General features: G+C 37.9%; 1 protein-coding gene across 1 annotated transcript in view; it reads right to left on the reverse strand.

Moving 5' to 3' along the window:
* LOC105451018 (basic-leucine zipper transcription factor A) overlaps window positions 1–14,314 on the reverse strand; it is an 85,083-nt gene extending 70,769 nt beyond the window's left edge. Inside the window, exons 1-3 of the mRNA XM_011691196.1 lie at window positions 14,172–14,314; window positions 13,222–13,610; window positions 13,147–13,152 (exon numbers count right to left, since the gene is read on the reverse strand). The gene's annotated coding sequence lies outside the window, so the exon portion shown is untranslated. The remainder of the gene's footprint in view (window positions 1–13,146; window positions 13,153–13,221; window positions 13,611–14,171) is intronic.
* Window positions 14,315–14,798: the final 484 nt, after the last annotated feature.

Consider the following 14,798-nt stretch of genomic DNA (forward strand, 5'->3'; position numbering starts at 1 on the left):
GCGAGATTTCTTTTTTCTTTCTTTTTTTTTTCGGTGCATCCATAAATCCAGCCGACGCAGCCAATTTTTATGGACTTTCCTCAATTTAGGCGAGCAGCCTGTTACGACGCGGCCATCATGGAAGTAATTGGAAATAAATTTGTCGGAATTGGGAATCGGCTTTCTATTAATAAATATAGAAGACTAGAAAGTGCGGAGATTAATAAGCGTCTATATACATTTTTAATCTCACGAGAGAGAAGTTTAAATCATGCGGTTTAAATCACTTAAATTCTCGTGTCACTAATTCTCTCTTTCGAGTAACTTGAAATGCGCGCTGTGAAAGTGCATTGAAATATATCGGGGAAACGGCTGTAGGGCTGAAAACCCCGAGGCATTCCACAAATCTTCGCCGGTGACGGATAGCGCTTAGACGTCCCTCGCGGACAAGATGTTTACTGAGACTCGCACAATACATTCCTCGGAATATCGGAACGTACAATCGCCCCGCGCGTAATGGCGTAGTCAAATGAGGCCCGATCTACGTGGCTGGCCGAGATCATCCATATTTGCGGCTTTTGTATGTACGGTATCCGATTGATCGCTCGATCACGCGTCCGATGCTACGATTTATGGCCGCCTATTCATCACCCATAGAGATCCGGCAAGAATCTCGAAGTTTGTATAGAAGCTCCCAGCTTTAATACATCAGGCAGGAACGTTTTATCGCCTGGACTCACAATTTAAAGCCTGGAATTTAGATGGTCCCCATACCAAAAATTCCCTGGTTTATGTTCTCGCTCGATTTAACTTCAAGTCATGAGGTCTGCTGCATTAGCAGCCTGCCTTGCTCTCACGATTAAATTAACTATCAACTTTTTTTTATTTTCTAATTAACTTATGAGAAAAAAAGTTATTAGAATTTTTCGGAATAGGATCGTATAAATTTAGGTCCCCCCCTCCCTCTCCTCTTCCCTAAAGCCCGATAATTTATTTTCTTAAAACATTGATTAAATTACGCGAACGAGAGAGACAGGCGCTAATTTAACAGATTTAATTTTTACGTCGGTTAGTACATAATCAACTATATTCTAATAGACCGGCCTAAGGGCCGGTAAATGAACGGGTATAGGGACGAGAGCGCTTCGGATAAGTTGAAACGGCCGTGACTTCACGGTGAAGGAACAAGCCTGTCTGTATGTTAATATCGGCTTTAATCATGCTATCGTGAACGTAAATTACCGTTCGTCCCAGATTTATTCCGACTAGCAGCACGGTCGTTCAGTTTATGTCGCCCTTCGAGATTCCTCGTAATTTGTGCACGGTAGAGGCCCGACTAGAGACGTCGTTTCGATTAACCGGCCGGTCCGAGAATTCCGGGGTACATTTAGACGAGCGATACCCCCGCGTTCTCTCGCGTTATGACTTCTGTCGGCCGTTAAAATTAACTGCCGCGTCCGATTGACTGTAATTATCGGCTCTCTAATCGAAATTGGCTCTACGCTCAAATTATCGTTCGCGTTCGTGCAACAACATTATTCAGCGGGGGCAAAATCCCCTCGCTCTGTGTGTCTTCTCTCTCTCTCTCTCTCTCTCTCTCTCTCTCTCTCTCTCTCTCCCCACTACCCTCAACTACGCCATCCCTCTCTCTTTCTCCCTTATTCTCTTGCTTTCCCTCGCATTTCTTCTCCCTTACTCTCTCGTACTAGCTCGCTCGCTCGCTCGCTCGCTCGTTCGCTCGTTCGCCCGCTCGCTCGCGCGCGCGCGCTTCCCTCCGTTTCTCCGCTTCTGAGTTATATTTAGGTGAACTCTGGTATTATCCGACGGGCTGACGGACGTACGAGCGGATGGACGTACGGACGGATGTACGAACGGACCCGTCGTACCAACTGGAACCAGAGGGCTTTTACTATCCTGTCCGTTACGTCTGACGGCCCGTGCGACACGGTAGCTCGCGGGTCCAGTTCGATGGATCGATATATGTCGACATCCGGCAGGCGCGACCGGCACGACGATCGGGACAATTCGCAAGTTTATCTCGTTGTTACCGGACCACGGCCGTTAGATCGATCGGTAGAAATCGGCGATCGCTGAACTTCCGAGCGGTTCGTTCGAAAGTTCACCGATAGTCACCAGAAAAATGCTGCAGCGCGGTAGTCGGATGTTACCGACGAAGAGGAAAGACTTTACCGCGTCAGTTTTAATGAAATTCTTTAATTGAAGATGCTGATCTTTTGTGCAAAAATTTTGTTCAAATGTATCTTTAATTTTTATTTAGTATTAATTATATGTATATATATATGTATATATATAATTATAAATTAAACATTTTACTTATATCGTACTTTTTTAAATAATAAATTTATTATTTAAATTAGTACGATTTGATAATTAAAAACAACATTACATACATTAAAACAAAATTATTCTAATAAATGTGATAGAAACGGTATCTCTAAAAAATAATTATTATTATACATATATAATACTACGTAATAATCTTAAATTAAAATAAGCGCAAAGGTAATAATTTTCTGCTGCAACTTCTACATTGTTTAATAAATATTGTAACTTAAAAGATAATGTAAATTTAATATTTAAAAAAATTAAGAAATTATTAGTGTATCGTGATATTCGTACCATAAACAAAACCGGCTTTATATTATTTTATATTTTTTATTAAAATGCGAGAAAGCTAAACGTATACGCTCATCCAGAATGCAATTAGTATACAAATATATCGGTAAGAGAGTACACAGAGGGCGAGGGAGAATAGTGAGAGGGGATAAAAAAAGCGCATCGGTGATATAGGTTGTACATACATACAAATTGAAGGATGTTTCGCGCGATTTTGGATGGCCCGCGCATTCCGGGAATCGAGCGGTAGTATTTCGCGATTTCTATTTTATTTATCGCGTACGCGTCCGTAGAACAACGCGCCGCGTAGTCGCGCGCCACTAATGCTTTTTTATCTCTACTTTATACATTTATTATACTAGCCGACCGCGAATACTCGTCATAGCATAATTGTATTATTTGTTGGCCCGCGCACTGGTATATAACGTTAGAGCAGGAGGTAGGGCTTCGAGTTCCGTGTCGATGGATCGATACGTCCATCTGCTTTCTCGCGCCGCGCAATTCCGAGCGTAGAGAAGCGAGTCGAATGTTTTCCGTCGTTCTCGCGTCAACCTAGCTCGCGATCGTCTCTTCGAGATAAACACTTCATCGCCGATATCACGCGTTAGCGCCCGATTTTTCCGAAAGCTAATCGGTCTCGGCTGTCTTGAAGATGATAGGGGGATACGAGATTGAGTAGAAATTGGAAAGACATTGCACGACGCGCATGATTGACTTTTCATGAAAAAATAAAAAAATTTTTGAATGCGAGATAAGATAATTTTATTTAAAAACATGCCAGCTTTTTAAACTGAAGTATTATGTGTATGTGGTAGCATTACACGTTTCTTAGATCTTTCATATTACTCTAATATCTTATATCTGTACTTTCTACTATATTTTTTCTATATGGTGATAAATAATTATTAGATAATAATCTGCGAAAATTGACTGTCTATCGTATAAAGTGTTTCATTTTATATAATAGAGAGCTTGATACTTTTAATTTAATTTAATAAATATTAATTGATTTAATATTTGTATTATAAAGATATTAATATTAATATATCTAATATTAAACAATTTAATATAATATATAATTCCTATAACATTAATGTTAATACTAATATATAATTTTTAAAAAATTATAATTGTATCCACATAAGATATTACTTCAATGTATTATTTTATAGTTAAATATTATTTTCTTAAGAACAAATGTGTATGTCATTAACAAAAAATCAGCTGTTTATCTTGATTCAAAATAAGTTTAATATTACGAGGATATTATAAATGATAACAAAACGATTATAAAAAATTCACGTTAAAGCATTTAATCCGATTTTTCAATTCTCTCTACGAATTTTTTTAACGACATAATTTTTAAGCAGACTAGTCGTGTGTAAATGCAGAGTTTGAATGATATTGATCCGAAATTTTCATAAATGTAAACGTGGCATTTTTACTTGAAGCAATTTTTAAGAACAAATTTTTAAAAAATTATGCCTCTCATCAGAAATTATCGACATATAAACGATATAAATATAACTAGAAATATTGGTATCAGATACTTTCAAAAATTTATGACAGTTTAATTGAAACACACAAAATTCCTCTCTCTCTGAGGCACAAAGCGACTAATTCCGCTGGTAATGCGCAGCCGTTACGCGCGTATATTTATTCGTTTGCCGTAATGCATACATTAATATCCTAATAACACCCTCAATATTGCGAATTTCAATAAATCCAATCGATTTTTCCGCGTAGGTATTCGACAGGTTGCCCGTTTCGTTTCACAACGAATACATCCATATAAAGGATATATTACAATATTTAAGTTATTTCAAAACAGATACAATTGTACGACACGTTCCAAACATTATAAAAATTTTAACATTTAGATATTTAGAGACAATGAGATCTAGATTAATCATGTGCGAATTAAAATACTACTACTGGTTAGACACTCGCGAATTAATTTGAAGTACAAATGTTGAAATATTTTTCATTTTTGTTAATATATAAATCACATGAGAAACTCGAAAACCTCGCAGCACTTTGTTGTAAATGTCGTACTTGCGTAGAACGAGAGTATCTATCTAGAAGGAAAACAGGCGCGAGAAAAAAATTATGCGCGCGTTTTCTTGTAGCTAGGTAGTAGACCAAACGATCGTCGCGTGAGAATGCAGGAGCATCATATTGTCTATCCTTGCGGATGCAAGTAAATCTCAAAGCAGTAATTACTTATAGCAAGTTACTAATAGTAATCCCAAGTAGTTAGTTATTAATTCCATAATCGGTGTTAAGCAAGTTCTTAAGTATCCATACGCAAGTATGTAGATGTTATCTACTTTGTAACAGGTGGAAATTGATGCGAATTTTATTCTATAAAATTACAGAGTTCTTATTTTTAGAATAAAAAATTAATCCGAAAAGTTTTTGATTTTTTGTTTCACTTTTTTCGCTTCTGCTCCAGATATAAAATCATAATGGATACCATAACGTGTAATGTTCATGGAAAAAAGCTTTGGTAATAACAACTAATATCCGAGGACTGATTTCTTAAATTTGAAATGTCAAATCGCGGCGAATTGTGAGCGTCTTGCGATCGTTCGTTGTATTTTGCAGAAACTTTCGAGATTTTTGAAAAACATACTGCGGAATTGATCGCGCGGTAGCAGGCAGTGACGATTTGCGGAATCGCCAACTCGGTAGCAAAATCATATGAGAGCGACAGAGACAAACGAGAGAGAAAGAGAGATGCACGATAGTGGCAACGAGGAGTACAGAGCGATAGGGACAAATAAATGGCAGAGGGAGGGAGGGAGGGAGAGAGAGAGAGAAAGAGAGAGATAAATATATATAAAGGAACAGAGGTGAAAAGAGAGAAATGAAAGAGGGAAAAAGACAGAGTTAAAAACGTAGAAAGAGCGAGATAAGAAAGTAGAGAAAAAGAGTGACAGAGAACGAAGCAAAGAGGAAAAGAGAGATAGTGAGACAGAGAGGGAAGGAGATGGGGGAGAGAAGAGGAAGAAAGAGGGGGTGCTGAATCGAGAGCGCGCTGCGCAGAAACCGCGGCAGCATCGTCGTCGTGGCCTCATCGACCTAACCTACTTTAGCGAGGGACGCCCGCACGAGGTCGATGGTGATGCCGTCGTCTGAGGACGGCATGACGGCGACGGCGACGGCGACGACGACGGCGGCGACGACGACGACGACGACGACGAGAATGACGACTACAACGACGCTATCAAGTTTAGCGAACTAACAGTCGTTCTCCAATGCGTCCTTGTATCCACAACTCTATTTCTCTCTCGTCCCTTCTTTGCCTCCCCAATCCACGTTGTCTCTTTCCTTCTCTGTTCTGTTCTTCGTTCCGTCGGCGCTCTCTCCCTCCACCCCCCTCTTTTTTTCCTCACCAATTCTTTTCCACGCCATTATAACCTTATCCTTTTCTCGTTTCCTCCCTTTTTTAATTTATAATCGCTCAGACCCCCAGAGAACAGGTGGATTAAAAGGAATTGGCGGAAATCTACTCGATGGAATTGAATTCCTAATCTTCGAAATCATGCATTGGCTCCCGGAATTTTTGAATTCCCTTCTATTAATCCTGCAAGTTTCGGCTACATTAACTTTGCGTCCCCCTTGCAATAAATTAGAGAGATGATCTTTTTTTAATTTTAATCTTTTACCTATGTCCCTCTGCAACGAGCGTTCAAGCGCTTAAATTTGTCCGATAAATGAAATCCCCGAAAAGCAGAAATAACATCTACAGTGGTTTTTAAAGATTTTCTATGTACATTAAACTGACAACGGGGAGCGGATTTATACTCAGAAGTACGTTTTTGTCAATATGTGTCCTGCTCAACAGCGGACGGTTTATTATTTTGCGTAATTTCCGACCTAGAGATAAATTAGTAATGATATTTAGATTGTAAACGACGAAATTCCGTGGATATACAACAACCGTGTTCGCGCGTGTATAACGAATTTCGTTTGTTATTCACTCAATGCTCGCGATCATTATAAAAAATGGGTGAGATAAACGTGTAGCATTTCGTCCCCGTTCGGATCGTGCCAGAAATTTAATTACTTTTGAATTTCATGTACTTAAAGTATTAACTTGATCAAAAATGAGAAATTCATAAATTCAAATTTATGAAATATATCTTCACAATTTATACAATCTGTACGTATTTATATAAATTATGTACAAATTACATACCTGATAGATATTAAATATATTTTTTTATTATATTTGAAATTAATTTTTGCTCAAAGTACGACAAGCTATAAATACATATATATATATATATATATAATTTCATAGAAATAAAATGTACATACGCCCATTATAGTATATTAATTGAATTTCGAAATTAAGCTCACTGCTTATTGCGAAAGATCGAAAAAAGTGCCGGTATTGGTGACGTAACATGCGCAAGCAACTCGCTTAACTCTTTCCTTCCACGACATTAACTGCGGAGAAGTCGCTGACTCGGATTGGAAAACGTTATGCCGTGATCCGGGCGCGCCTTCTACCGCGCGCGCGGCTAGAGCTACCGAAGCGACCGGAGAGAGCTTGAGTCATAGAGTGAATCACGCGTTATCCGCTATCCGCTCACCCGCCCTGGACACATTCTTACGGGATCCATTCCTCTCTCACGTTAATGCGTCATTTGCAGTAATGCATCATAGTGCACGTTGAAGCGCGTAAGAAAGTCCATAAATCAAAGAGACTCAATAATAACTCAATTAAGTTATTTTACTAAAACGTGGGAATGTTCTCTCAGACTGCAGAAGAAATTAATTATTTTGAGAAAATGTTTATAATTTTTATTCAGATTTAATTATTTATATTGATTCACTGAAATGGATATCGCTGTAGAATTATATAATTATGATACATATATTATACCTTCTTTCTCAAACAGTCTTAACGATATTAGAGATTGATACAAAGTTTATAAAGAATTTTTAAGAATTTTGATGAAACCGATTAAAGGAAAGATTATTTCGATAATGATAACTACGAAGGAACAAAATCTAGAAATTGCTGGGAAACGACATTTCTTTCCCCAATCTCTGGAGGGTTGAGGAAGAAAGACGCAAAGCGGTAGGAGTGTATATAGAAAATGTATTGTAGTTCAGGGTTTAAGAAATATAGGACATTTCTTACATTCTTTCTATTCACAATTGAATTGTAATTGAAATATAACTCCGCAGCTATAAGATATTCATAATGTTATATATATATATATATATATATATAAATATTTATACATTCTTATATCATTCAGAAAATAAAAAATAGATCATATTATATTAGGACGATATATCGTACAATTTTCTGTATGGGAAATTTGTCAGTTGGCTGCGGCAATCATTCGCCAGTGAAAAAAGTTAAGTAATCGTTAAGAATGACAAATCAATGCGATTTGTACACCCGAGATTTTTTTCGTGAAGCTTACGTTTCGCCAGATAATGGGCAGGAACTCGATAACGGGGAGAACGTTCATAGAAAATCGGTTTTTCTGGTTTTGCAATCAAATTAAATGCATATAGATGTATACTAATTCGGCAGCGCACTCATCAGCCTCGATCAGGAGTTGACAGGTGATAAATTATTAATCGTGTGGCCACTGAGAGTAGGACCGCGCTGTTTTCGACAGGTACGTGATATTAAAACGCCTTCTCTCTCGAGTGCCTTTTTCGTCATATTAAATTTCAATCAATGCCTCGTTCTAGCGGTGCACCGATTTATTATGTTTGAGCGCTGCCAGCGATAAGAGATACCGATATGCGCCACTTGTCGACGAAAAAATCGAACTTCGAAATTGCCTTTTCTTATACAACGCTGTTATAGTATCGATTCTGGGAAAACCTTTTAAAATAGTTCTCTCTCATTAAAAAAAAAATGACAGATTTAAATAATATTTCAAAAGCCGTGTCTCCCATTTTAAAAGATTCCTTTTGCATTAATTTAGCTCCGATTGTATCTATCATGAATAAATTTGAAACTTTCTTCATACTTTATCTTTTTTTACACTTTTTTTGCGTGATTTGCGCTTCTATTGGTCCGGATTTTGCACATCCGGTCACGCGAATATTCGTATACCGATTGCGAAACGCAACGAAAACGAAATACAGCAAAAGAAAACACTAAAACGTAAGAAAATACAACAAATATAAAAATACAAAATACAAGATCTGTAGCATTGTTGTTTGAAAAAAATTTACTAAAAGCGAATTTATAAGTGAGAGTATTTCAAAAATATATTATAAAATATAATTCATTCCTAATCAATATAATCATGTACAATATAACAAAATAATTAGGATCATACATAAATAAATGTATATTCAAATATTAAATCGTTCACTTATTAAATTTTAATCGTATTCCATTTAAATAATTTAGATTCTTCAACCCATTGATACATTATAAATCTGATATTGTATAGTTATGAACATTTAAAAGAGTAGAAAAATTTAGAAAATTCAAGGTAATGTCAAAATCCTGAGATTATCGACATATGTGTTATTTATTTATTTCAATTTTTTTCAAAAGAAAATTACGACGATGTAATTTTATTTAAGGAACGGTCATTAAAATTGAAATAAAGTATGAAGGTTTCGAGATAGCTACGTACAAAAATGTCTAACATAATTACCTGCATATCTAGATAGCCGCGTCTAAATATTTAAGAATGTCAATTCGGTCGAAAGTATATAAGCGAAAAACCGATATCTGCCTTGATGCGATAATCGGTATACGTGGTCAAACAGCTCGCTACGCCTCGCTACGACTCGCAAGGTCTCGACCTTGCGCGAACACGATTTCTCGCCCGGGAGAAGAGGAGAGATTTCGCCGTGGCGCGAGGCGGCGGTGCGCTCTTGTCCGACGGAGACGGCGGAGATCTTCTTTGGGGCTGAAAGGCGCGCGTGAAGTGGCGAGGTGAGTTTCCCATGCCGCGTGGCCGTGGTATGACGGGGCGCGTGGTTTATCAAAAATAAATTATTAAGAGGAGGATCGGAGGCGCGGCGAGGACGACAGGAGGACGGGCGGGACGGCCGTATACCGCGTGCCTTTGCGCGTGCATGGCCGCGCGTACAGGAAACTCCGGGGACCAGGAGACGGGGAGGCTGAGATAGGTGAGCGGTGAGCGCGCGGCAGGAGGAAGCTCGACGAAGACGAAGAAGACGCCGAAGAAGCAGGAGGCTCGCGAGCGGGGGAACGGGGGAAGACACGGACCGACCACGAAGAAGCAACTTACGGCGACGCACAGGCCGCTGCTCGAAGAACGGAAAGGTGGAAGAGCATCCTTTGGAACCGGTCCGTCTTCTCGGAGCTTGCTCCGAGCCGCGGCCAGGTGAAGCCAGAAGGCGAATCTTCACGACGCTCGTCCTGACGCGTCCGCTGAGTACTTCGTGTTTTGAACGATCTCGAGATACAAAATTGTTCGATCGGAATACAAAAAAATCGATATGCATTAGCTATTTTACGTTAAAATTTGATACGCACTTCATTATCGATACTATATTTTTGAGAAGATATTTTTAAATGTACAAGATATTTTTTATTTTTGATATGTGTTAGTCGAATAAATATTCGTGTACTTCTTTAAAGTACAAATCAATTATAATGGCATGCACGACATCCGTTGAAACGCGTACAGTGAAATACATAATTTTCGTTCGATTTCGTCAGCAATATATGTATAAGCAAACTGTTGTGATCTCGTATTTCATATGTATACTTCGTGTACATAGATCGAAATGCATGAAGTGCATTCAAATAAAACGCAAATTGAAAGGGTTAAAAGGGTAATGACATGGCTGAGGGCGAATAAGAGGGTTAATAAGAGAACTCGAAAGAGAGCTGTTGCACGGCAATGGGATGAAACTGATCCCATCTCTTCGATACGTAGCTTATCATCACGATCGCAGGAACCAGTACTGTTATACTTAGAATGTACTATCCCAGTTTTACCTTGTGTGAAAGTCATATATAATATCCGTAACTTGAAGTTAGAACAAGTATCGCATTCAGTATATTGAATGTATGCCACAGAATAATATTGGTTATTCTGGTTTTTGTTACTGTAAAATTTAGTATAATATTTAAATATTTTATGTCGCGCGTTCCCTATAAAGCGTGCATATCTGTAGATATAGGTATTCGGGAATTTCAATGACCATTGTTTTTTTAAGTTAACAAAGATTCATACTTCAAAGATTATATTTCATCTTCAATCTTTAAGCATGTCACAGAATGGCGTTGATCTCATTCTTCCACAGTTATAGATATAATACAGTAATTAAGTGTCCGTGAGTAGTATCAACATTTATTTACAATTCGAGCAATGATTTTTGAAGTATTAAGACAGATTTTCCTGTTTTCTTCTTTTTTTTTTAATTTTGTCGTATCGCATCTTTTTCCGATATTTTATTTTTATACTAAAGTTATATATAGAGATTTATATATTTTATTTCCATATATATTATGTCTAATACATTTTGCATCTAGTAACGGTATTTCGCGATGTAGCGTAAGCATCGGAGCGATAAGTTGATTAAATCGATTATCGACCTATTCGAATCCCCGAACTTTTCAATGAGTTTCTGTTTGGAAATCCTTCATTAATTATAGCAGAATGCGTCAAAACGTCAAATATAAAACAATACTTGGGTTACGGAAAAGTGATGAGCCTGCGTAATTGAGAACAAGGATGGTGAATATATAGAAGTGGAAGAGCAAGAGAGAAAGAGAGAGAGAGGGACGGGGGAAAAGAGAAAGACATGGGTGAGAGGAAAGAGCGGGAAGAGAGGGAGGGGAAGCAAGAAGACAAGCGGGGGAATCCGAGAGGGTGACAGGATCACAAGGTGAGAGGATGAGAGAAAGAGAGAAGGGGGGGGGGGTAGAGCAGGTTAAGAACGACGACGGAAGAAAAAGAGAGAGAGAGAGAGAGAGAGAGAGAGAGACAGCAAAAGAGAAAAGGACAGGGCACAGAGATGAAAAGGAAGAGGAGGGAGAAACGAAGACGGTGAGGAGTGGGTGGGAGTGAAGAGAGCGAAGGAACGGGGGACTAAGGGAAATTGTGAGAGACTGAAGGAGGATATCGAGAAAGAAATATAGAGAGAAAAAGAGAAAGAAAAAAAAGGATGGGAGCAGGCCTAGTGTCAGCGTAAAATGGGGGAAGGGGGTGCAACCTCCCAATAATTGTGAATGGGAGATTCGGTATTCTGATCGACTGTTTTGTATGCGAGAGAGAATGCCATCGCGTCGCTTCTGAAAAGTAAGAATACTGCGGGCCTATGGGAATAACTGTAAACGTCTAACGTTGTAGCAATAAACTTCTACTTGCTGACGATACTTGTTTTATGACTGCTGCGATTAACCTTCCAATCAACGTCCTTTTGCAATCAAAAAAAGATTTTACTCGCATTAGGATAAATATTTAGAACGAATTTGTGATTGAAATAGATGATTTTTAGACATATATTTGATTGTGCAACTTCGAATAAGTGAACGATATATATATATATATATATCGTTCACTTATATATATATATATATCATACAGTTTTACTTCTATTTTCAAGAATAAAAACTGTAACTTAATTGTTAAAAAAAATTATTCGATCTTGCACATTTCAGTATAAATTGTATAGATTTGATTCTAATCATTATGTATGTTGTATATAATATGCATATTTTATTGCCTTAACATTAGTTCCGGCTAATTTTGTACATTCTAAAAGATCTATTTTCGGATATATTTTAGGTAGAATTTAATTAAAATTATCGATCGAGTACGCGTTATATACTATTTTTCTTGCAGGGCAGAAGAGTAAAAACATTTAATAAATGCATGTTTTATAGATATTATTGATGTTAAAAAGAAATAAATAAAAATTATTAAAAATCACGGTGTAAACGTATATGTATGATTAATGAAAAGTTCAACATTCGATACACTTTGACAACGCCATCTTCTTGTGATATCCAAAAGTACGATAGAACTTGGTATAATTTATCGGTAAAATCGAAAATAACAAACGCTTGGTAAATCATGATTCTACACTTGATAACTTTGCAACATTTAATATAATATAACCATTTTGACGTTAATTTTATGTTTCGAATGTAAGTATATTTTATCTATATACTGTATATCAGATAATTAATAATTAAATATTGATTTTATAAACTTTCAACAATCTAGTTATTTTACCATCAATAATACTATATAATAATTCTATATTTTATCCCATATATATATTTAATATGTCGAACTGTTCCACATTTATAATTTATTAAAATACATATGTACTGTATTTTAATAAAAAATGTTATAGTCGGTAAAATACATTTTATATTACCGACTGCCGAAATACTTCAAGCCATCATCCAATTGTCCAAATTTCTCATTACATAGGTATTTACATTATGCGAATGTAATATAATTTTTTCGCATATTACTTTTGATTAAGATAAAAGCTAACCTCAATATGACGCGTAGCAGCAGAGTTGTGACGACTACTTACGTTGATCTGTAAAACACAAATACACCCAGATTATAGAAGCGCTTCAAACAGAAAATAATTATTGCGATTACTTACCCAAGGATTGTTCCGTCGACGCCCGATGTCATCTCCCCGAGTCTCCAGACCTCCTCTCAGACCTCGTCGTTTCAGCCACAACACACTCGCGAAACATGGTTAATTTTACGATCGCGCGCGATTAATCATGATATATGTCCTTCGCGCGGCACTCCCGACTTAATTTTTACACAACGGACACTTCTTTACTTTCGATGAAAGGATAACGCGAGGAAAAACATGATTTGCGCAAACGAAACTACGATACGTTCGAGAGACCGGCAATGTTTACACGCTTGCGACGACGTGACTCGCGAATGAACGAAATGGCGGAAGCAACTCGAAAATCGCGCGGCCAACTTCCGCGTCACTCGCTTCTCATCTCGCCATCGATGCTGCACTTCATGCACCTGTTGATTACAAATAATTAATTGCTTAACATGGCTAACATGGACGATCTGACAAGCTGCGAGTTATACACAAAATATGAGAATAAGCAAATTGCGTATAGAATGACGACAAATAACCTGAATTGCGAAATGCGCGAGATGGATTTTGTGATCGAAAGATCGTTTAGGAAATAATTACTTGGCATTTATCCTCTCTCTTATCTCACGTCGATCCGCATTCTTACTCTTGATTTCGCGTCATGCATACGTTAACGTGAAATATAGTATGTATTGCTCGAAATGCGGAAAATGCATATAACAATGCGTATCAATCTTGCATCTAGGTCGCGTAATACTGATTCGGTACTCGCGCTCTGATTCGGTCGGAATTTCGGATGGCGGATGCGTATTCGCCATATTCGTTCGGCCAAAAAGACGTGTAGCGGCGTCGCCGCCAACGCCGCCGACGCGTTGCCGTGCTTGTTTCGCGTAAATTGACCGCACGCGGGATAAATTACGCCGCTTCGTTATCTTAATTACGCAGATTGCGGTATTAACGAGAAACAAATTCTTAGAACATACCAAAAAATTTAGTCCTGGAAGGATTTGTCTTATTCATGAATTAAGATTGAGGCAATCCGAAATCATATTGCAGCTACTGAGCTACACATCGTCCTTTTGTATCATGGCCGCTGCGAGACGCGACGAAACGTAACGACCCCCCCCAACTCAATGTGAAATGCCGCGCGCGGCGACTTACGCGCCGTTTATATACTACTCCACCTCACGCGTGCCCCACCACTCGCACTCCAGCCAATGACCGCAGTGCTGCGGCGCTCACTGCGTTCAAGCGCTCCTATTGGCTGACGCTAGCTTACGAGTGGAGTATATAAACGCTACGCGGCGAATCGAAGCGTTTTATTTGCTTTTGGAATTCGGACCGCGTCGCGTCCGTTTTTCAGAGGCAGGATGATGGATAATGCAGTAATGCTAAATACACATTACACACTTCATTGATAATAAATTCATATTTAAATACTGATATTCATTTCTAGTATTTCTACCAGTATAAATTAATCTCAATTTAATTTGCTCTTTATCTTTTTTCCAATTCTTTAAATTAAATAAAAGTAAAATTGGTATTAAATCCTAAAACCTTTTCGTTAGATATTTTAGGAGAGAACATGATTTACATTTCGCGAGGCTTAT

Source organism: Wasmannia auropunctata, unplaced genomic scaffold (assembly GCF_000956235.1).
Source record: "Wasmannia auropunctata unplaced genomic scaffold, wasmannia.A_1.0 LD336053.1, whole genome shotgun sequence".
Lineage (NCBI taxonomy): Eukaryota > Metazoa > Arthropoda > Insecta > Hymenoptera > Formicidae > Wasmannia > Wasmannia auropunctata.